The following is a 7897-nucleotide window of genomic DNA, read 5'->3' as shown; positions in this document are numbered from 1 at the left end:
GGTGCCTCCACGTGAGTGGGGTTCTCTTCTTCACGTGGACATGTGCCCTCCACGACGTGGATTCTATGACTTGATCTTTTGTACCTCGTTGCATGTATGTGCGCGAGGTTCTCTTCACGTGGATGCTCGCCCATGGTGTCATAAAGGGTACCCGATGGCATTCCAAGTTCGTCCATGGCATGGATTCTACGACTCAATCTCATGTGCGGGGGGTTTAGTGCTCGCATGGACACGGGTCCTCCGTGGTATGAATGGCATGCCCCCCTCTCCCCCACCGCCTTGTGGCATGCTGTGGGCACGTGTCCTCCATGGCACGTATTCTGTGGCTCGATCTTTTCTACGTCGTCGCCTATGTGTGCACGGGCTGCTCTTCACGTGGATGCTTGCCCTTCGTGTTAGAAATGGCATGCGACGGTGGTATTCAATCTTTTGTGCATCGCCTCCATGTGCGCGAGGTTTAGGGTTCACGTTGAGTCGCGTCCTTCGTGGCATGAACGGCATGGCATGCCACCATGCCTCGCTCTTGAGCTCTCTCATGCCACTTTGTGAGTATACAAGAGCTCTTTGGAATTCCTTTGTGTTCGTGGTGCGGTCATACCAGCACTAATACATCGGATCCCATCAGAACTCCACTTTTAAGTGCGCTTGGGCCAGAACAGTACTGGGATGGGTGACCTCCCGGGAAGTCCTGGTGTTGCACCCTTTTGCATGCTTGTTTCGAAACCATGGCATGGAAATCCCCTCGGATCATGTCTTGACTCTCCAATGCTGACATTGTGGTAGGAAACCCCTCGCCTTGCCATGACGCGGCGCCTTCTCTCCTCGTCGCGATTGTCTTTGCCTACGTCGTGCATGGTCCCTCCCTCTGCCTCGCTTTCACGTGATACCCCCTCCTCACGATGCGAGGTTTTTTGGGAGCGGAGGGTGTGCCATGTTGTGCGGGCGGGTTGTTGGAGCGGGGATTTCTGAGGAGGGAGGGTGTGCCATGTCGCGGGGGGGTTGGGTGGTGCCATGTCGGGCGGGGGGGGGGGGGGGGGGGGAGGGGGGGGTTTTCGAGGAGGTCCGCCGGGGGGTGGGTGGTTCCATGTCGCGGGAGGGGGTTGTGTGCAGTGGGGTGTGTGTGCCGTGTCATTACGGAGCGGGATTTCTGAGGAGGGAGGGTGTGCCATGTCGTGGGGAGTGAGGTGACGTGGGGTGGGTTGAGTGGGGTTTTTCGAGGCGTGGTGGGGTGGTGTGGATGGAGCGGGGTTTTTCGAGGTGGGGTGTGCGGGGGATGCGCCGTGTCGTGGTGGGGTGGGATGCGTCGTGTCGTGGGGGGGTGAGGTGAGGTGAGGTGGGGTGGGGGGGGTGTGCCGTGTCGTGCCGGGGGGGGTAAGGTGAGATGGGGTGGGTCGAGCGGGGTTTTTCGAGGCGTGGTGGGGTGGTGTGGATGGAGCGGGGTTTTTCGAGGTGGGGTGCGGGGGGGATGCAACGTGTCGTGGGGGGGGTGAGGTGAGGTGGGGTGGGTCGAGTAGGGTTTTTCGAGGTGTGGTGGGGTAATGTGGATGGAGCAAGGTTTTTGGAGGCGTGGTGGGGTGGTGTGGTGTGGATGGAGCGGGGTTTTTTTAGGTGGGGTGCGGAGGGGATGCGCCGCGTCGTGGGGGGGTGAGGTGGGGTGGGGGGGTGTGCCATGTCGTGGGGGTGTGTGTGACGTGGGGTGGGGTGGATCGAGCGGGGTTTTTGGAGGCGTGGTGGGGTGGTGTGGATGGAGAGGGGTTTTTCGAGGTGCGGTGCGGGGGGATGCACCGCATCGTAGGGAGGTGAGGTGGGGTGGGGGGGTGTGTGCCGTGTCGGGGGGGAGGGGTGATGCGGGGTGGGGTGGATTGAGCGGGGTTTTTGGAGGCACGGTGGAATGGTGTGGATGGAGCGGGGTTTTTCGAGGTGGGATGCGTCGCGTCGTGGGGGGGTGCGGTGGGTGGGGGGGGGGGGGGGGGGGTGATGCGGGGTGGGGTGGGTCGAGTAGGGTTTTTGGAGGCATGGTGGGGTGGTGTGGATGGAGCGGGGTTTTTCGAGGTGGGGTGCAGGGGGGATGCGCTGCGTCGAGGGGGGGTGCGGTGGGGTTCCTTGGCATCACCTTGTCCCAGAAATCTACTTCCATGGAAAAATGGAAAGACACAAAGTTTTTGCAAAAGAAGTATGTTGTCATACCCATCACCAACCACCTGACCTTGTTTGGCTCTCTCTTGTGAAACAATGCCTTTGAACCTATGTATTTATTAGATGGTTATTTCAAATGCAGGACATACATTGTAAGCAGAAAATAATAATGCACAAGCTTACCCTTTATTCTGCACAAGTGGCATCATTTCTTCTAGAAAATGATTAAGGTCCACCTCAGTCGCCTCCGACTCGTCTTCTTTTGTTAAAGATTCAAACAACATCTGTCGAGCAACTAGCATCTGTATTTTTTGTGGGCCTCCCTTTTCGATCTTTAGGACTGTGCTCACAAGCCTCCGCACCTTGTCAAGGGTTGCCCTCTTTGTGCCTTGTTGAACAGTGTGAGCATGCTCCCCAACATGGATCACCAAACGTGTCATTGTAGGATCCAGTGGCAACACATAATAGATCATGCATTTGCAAATGGCTGCACAAGTAGCAACATTTTGACAATAGTGACATGTTATCTTGGAGTTTGCCTCGCTTGCAGGATAACCCATACTCACGGTTCTATCCAAGTGACCATGGAAAAAAACATCATTGTATTTTCCCTCGGTTATGTAATAAGGACAAGTGATCCTGAGACATTGAAGACTTCCAAGACAATAACTCAAGCGCACAGTGCGCTCAATTGCCATATTTGTTTGTGAGGGCCGCGACCACAGGTGACCATCATATTTTTGTTCCATACCCATCATTTGTTTCTTGCTATGTGTGGCTAGAAGCTCAAAAGCAACTGTACCATTATACTCGATTGGGAGCTCATCCACCCTTCGTGGAGGTCCACAGAGTGCTAGTAATTTTTTCAATCTACCCGTTCTAGCTTTCTCCTCAATGAAGGCTGCAATGGAGTTATCATAGGAAGATAAGTCCTCGCTTTGGCTGCCCACACATAGGTCCTCCTCGACATTTGTGTCATGTAGATCCTTATGGATCCCTCCGTCATTGCATGCACCTATTGAAATTGTTACTTCATCAACATCCTTCTTGTTATCTAAGGGTATGCCAAGACACACTGGAGTTGATTTGCTACAACCAGGAGTACAATCAATGTAGTTGTCAATCTCATCTTCTATTGACTCAATACTATTAGAGATGTACACATAGTCATTTGAGTGCATGATAGAGTAGGTGGCTGATAATGTACTATCAATCAGATAGTGTGCATGCCCTTGATGATCCCATCTTGGAGACACGGTGACGTTGTTTGCTCCACCATCATTCTCTATGACGGCTTGCAACCCCTGGAATTTTTGTGTTGGAGGCAATAGATTCTGTAGGTAGTACTCACTCAAAAGAACCTCTCCATTTCTTAATGAAACCCTGTGCTCTAAGCAATCACTGGCTAGTCTCCATGTCAAAATAGCAAAACTCGACATGTTGTGCCCTCTGGTGGGTTAGTATTTGATGAAGAGAAGAAAACTCTGAATAGAGCTCACAATGTGTATTTGATGAAGAGAAGGCAACAGTTCACCGTCGGATGACCGTGTAGAGAAAAAAGGGAGGCATGGAGGAAGTTACAAGAGGGTTAGAATAACCTCAAAGCTATAGCAACCATCACTACAAGCAGAGATGACTAAATAATGAATATGCACACTCATCAAAATTTAAGAGCCACAGTCATTCATCGACATTTAAGAGCAATAATAAATAAGCATAATCATCAGAAATTAAAAGCAAAATTTACAACTCAATCACCCGCCATCCTTCACCTTTATTGCCCTCTATCATTCTCTCATTCTCTGTCTTCGCGAGGTTTTTATTTGTGAGTTTTTCAACGTCCAACTACATTTCTGACTATATATCTAACTAAATAACCAACTATGCACTCATAATTAAGAGCTCTCGCCCCATGAGTTTTTCAAAATAATGTTGTAAATTAGATTAAATTAATGTTTTTAAGATTTATTTATGTTGTATTAATTACCTAATTATTTAACGGCTAACTATGTGTCTAACTATATATCTAACTATTTATGAGACTAGCTAACTTACGAGAGAGAGACTAACTAGCTTATTAGTCTCTCTCTCTCTCTCTCTCTCTCTCTCTCTCTATAGCTAGACCAAGGCAAAAAGACTTAGACACTAACTCTCTCTCTCCCTTCTCTCCCTCTCTCTCTCTCGCGACACACACACACACACTCTCCCCCCCCCACACACACTCTCTCTCTCTCACGTGTTTTTTGACCCGCGTCCCTCCTCCATGGACCTGCAGCCTGGAACCTCCTCAAACCACGGCTCCACCCTTGAGGAATGCCCCGTAGCTCCTGCCCCATCAGCTCGCCCCATCAGCTCGCAGCTCTCGCACCATCAGCTCGCCCTTGTTGAGGTACGCCTCTCTGAAGCAAAATGCTCGCAGCTCTCACCCCATCAGTTCGTCATGCAGCTCATCCACGTTGTCCACGTCCCAATCGTTGACATTGAAGCCCCCCAATCGTCCGCGTCCGCGCGGACGATGGGTGGGCTTATGCACTCATTTTCTTTTTGGTGCATTTTGCTTTGGTGTATTAAGCGTGCTTTCCTTGAATTTTTTCCTGCACCATGTTCACCCTTACGAGCATATTTCGCTTACGCAACACTTGCATTAGGCTTAAAATGCTTGTAAATTGTCTTGTAAGTCGACGACAGAACATCGAGGGTGGGAGCCTCCCAATCGTCCGCGTAGATGCGGACAATGGGTGGGCTTCAATTAAAAGTCTTGTTGTATTTGGCTGCTTTAAGGAACTCCATGAAAGGTCTACCTCCACTACGATCATCTGTAATATTTTCTAGGTTACCGAGTGGAGTAGGTAGAACCACAAATGCAGAGTGGAAAATGTTCTAACAACTTAGATCATCCAAGCAAAAGGGACACCATGTTGCTACATTTGGGAAGAACTGTTTGTCATTTCAAAAGGATGGGTTTTTGACTTAAAATGTTCCTAGCAAGTGACATTCAAGCTGCATTCACGCGATATCACATCTTATGATCCCTTCATTCAGCTCAGGAAAATTTGTTATGTAGACATGAGCCATACTAAATGTTAAAGTTCAATAGTCAAAACATTCCACATGTTTCCTATAGCATTAAGTCCTTCAAAGTAAAGGTCTTATAAATAGTAAACATGTCTATCAATATAGTGGTGATTCATGGATCCATAAGACATCCGTTAGTCCCTATCCTTCACCACCTTAATTAACAAAGTAAGTGCTATTAAACACAATATCTTCGTGAAATACTCTTGTCCAAAGGTCAGTCACATTCAGTTTTTCCATAGCTTATATACTTTAGTTAAATCCAAACAATGAGAAAAGGCTAATTGTACGAATACTTTCATTTTCATAGCTAGAGGCATTTAGCACCTTGCACAGGCACCATTCATGAATTTTCTAACTTTAAGAGGTTCATTGTGTATCATGAGATAGCAAAAAACGGGGTTATTAAGCTTAAAGAGGTTGATTGTGTATCTATTTGCAAGTGCAGAGAAAGTTATGGCACCTAAAAGAGTGCTTAGAAATAGAAAGAAATGTGTGTCACCTCATAGTAGTCGTGAAGTCTATATGAAGCTACATTCAGGATGTGTTCCTGGGCGAATCTTAGAGCAAGAAGCATCATCGCATTTGAGATCAGTGGACACTCCTTCAACAAAGAAAGGACATGGTCCAAAAAGATGTATCTACATTGATGACGAAGCACAAGTGGATGGGGACTCCAATACAATTGACGGGGTTGCGGAGCACACAGGTAGTCACTTATATGTCCATTTCATTTACATATGACTGTTTGTTCATTGTTATGTATTGTTTTATCTATGTATATATTGTCTACCCATTATATATGATTGGTTTAATGCTATTGTTTTTTATTGTTACTTATTAATATCTGCTCCTACAAAGACTAATGTGCAACATGATAGTCTAGATGACAAAGAAGAGGTGAGTGGTGATAGTGATCAAGGGCAGAATGATTATGAAAAAGAAAAGAAGCACTCAAGGAACTTAGGCAAGCAAGTCTCTCTAGGCAGCCTGATGAAGGATGTGTTGAGTCAATTTTATATAAAAAAGAGGACGTTGCCTCCTCTTGTGCCTCTTTACAGATTGGTGGCTCATGAGGCAGTCAGATTTGCTACGGATGATGCCCAGTGGTTGATTCCTTCCTTTGATTCCACTGGTTATCTTGAGACTATGGGACACTTCCTTCTGTTAGTTGAAGGTCCGATAGGGGAGACCATGTCTGCGACAACCAGCAATCTAGATGAATGGGGTCCAATATGGCGTCAAAATGAGGACTTTGAGAGGGCTCTTGGAAGAGAGTGGCAAGACCTTAAGGGTAAAAAGTTCTTGGTTTGGGATGGAAACCACAGGCTTAGAACGTGGTGGAAACGCATCAAAGAAAGTAAGTTGTCCACTATGCATGCAAGTATTGAACGTTTGTATCCCATTCTTATGTTAGTTGGTTTTCAATTACAGAGTACTCCGACTATGCTCACTACCATGTTAGTGTATGGTGCCAATTCATTGAGGTGCCAAAGGCGACGGAAGCAGAGCTACTACTTGCACTAGACACCACCAATGCGTAAGTCTTCTTCCTTTAACTATGCTCCTCTTTGTAATATGTTATACTTACATTCTCATATTATGCTTCTGTTTGTTTTCAATAGTATTTCCAGAGCTCATGTTACTCCAACTATTGCGCATGAGGTGTATATGTTTCAAAAGTTTGGTACTGCAAACAAAGACTCCATTCTAGATAGATTGAGTCCAGCCATGAGGAAGTGGGCTGAGGTTGAGATGAGTATAGAGGCAAGGTATTATCATGGTGTTGCTCCATGGTATAACTCTCCTTGCGGTTTAATATCTCAACTTGTATGGAAGGTGATTTTCTATCTATGGCTCACTTGTATGAGATGTGCTTTTCTATCTCTAATTTAGTTTTTTTTTTGGAATGATAGGATGAATTTCATGTCTTCATCTCAAAAGAAACTGCGAAGCTTGAGGCTCTTGGTCTAGATGAGGTAGAGAGGAATAAATGTTTGGAGAAGGCTACAAGGGTGGAAGAGGAGCGCCTTAAGGATAGGGGTTACAAGTACCTATCCATTGCTAATCCCCAAAATGGTGATGAGTTCTTTAAGTTGTTATTTGGGCTAAAGTGGGATGATGCAAGCATGCTCAAGATCACAAGAGACAAGTTGTATTCTCTCACAAGCTCAAAAATCCCTATGGAAAGGTAATTTGTATATATAACGCAAGTTGTGTGTATGTGATGCTTTTTTCTTCAATGCTTTCTATTTGCGTATATTGTTGTGCATCACAGGAAAAAAATATTGTTGCATCTTATGAGTCTCACAAAGGCCAAACACCCCCAATACCCGCATTTTGGTGACTATAAGCTCTTTCGAGTTTACATGAAGAAAGAGACATATTGGGCTCACTTGCATTCAGAGGCACTGTTTCAGATTGAAAGGATACAAGTAGAAGGTCCACAGCTACCAGATTCATTTGAGGAGTTCTTTAAGCTTAACATGAAGAATCATGTCGTGCAGGTTGACTCAATGCAGTGCATTCATATTGCTTTCTTAAGTTCTTTCTTAAAATGTATATGTGCTAATGTTAAGCGCTTGTGAAACTTGTGAAGGCTTTTGTACACCTCTTAGATGGAGTGAAATCTTCAGATGTTGCAGAGAAGATGCCAGAGCTTAAGTTTTCTGCCAAACGTGTGATT

The 7897-nt window shown here is 46.4% G+C and overlaps 1 pseudogene; it reads left to right on the top strand.

Annotated features, from left to right (window-relative positions):
- The first annotated feature begins 584 nt into the window (after positions 1-584).
- LOC148038993 (5S ribosomal RNA) lies at positions 585-703 on the top strand (annotated as a pseudogene).
- The last annotated feature ends 7194 nt before the right edge of the window (positions 704-7897 follow it).

Source organism: Lygodium microphyllum, chromosome 3 (genome assembly GCF_053477565.2).
Source record: "Lygodium microphyllum isolate KBCC chromosome 3, Lygodium_microphyllum_v1.1.10, whole genome shotgun sequence".
Taxonomy (NCBI): Eukaryota; Viridiplantae; Streptophyta; class Polypodiopsida; order Schizaeales; family Lygodiaceae; genus Lygodium; species Lygodium microphyllum.
The sequence above is the reverse complement of the archived record's forward strand: the minus strand, read 5'-3'. Positions and strand labels throughout refer to the sequence as shown.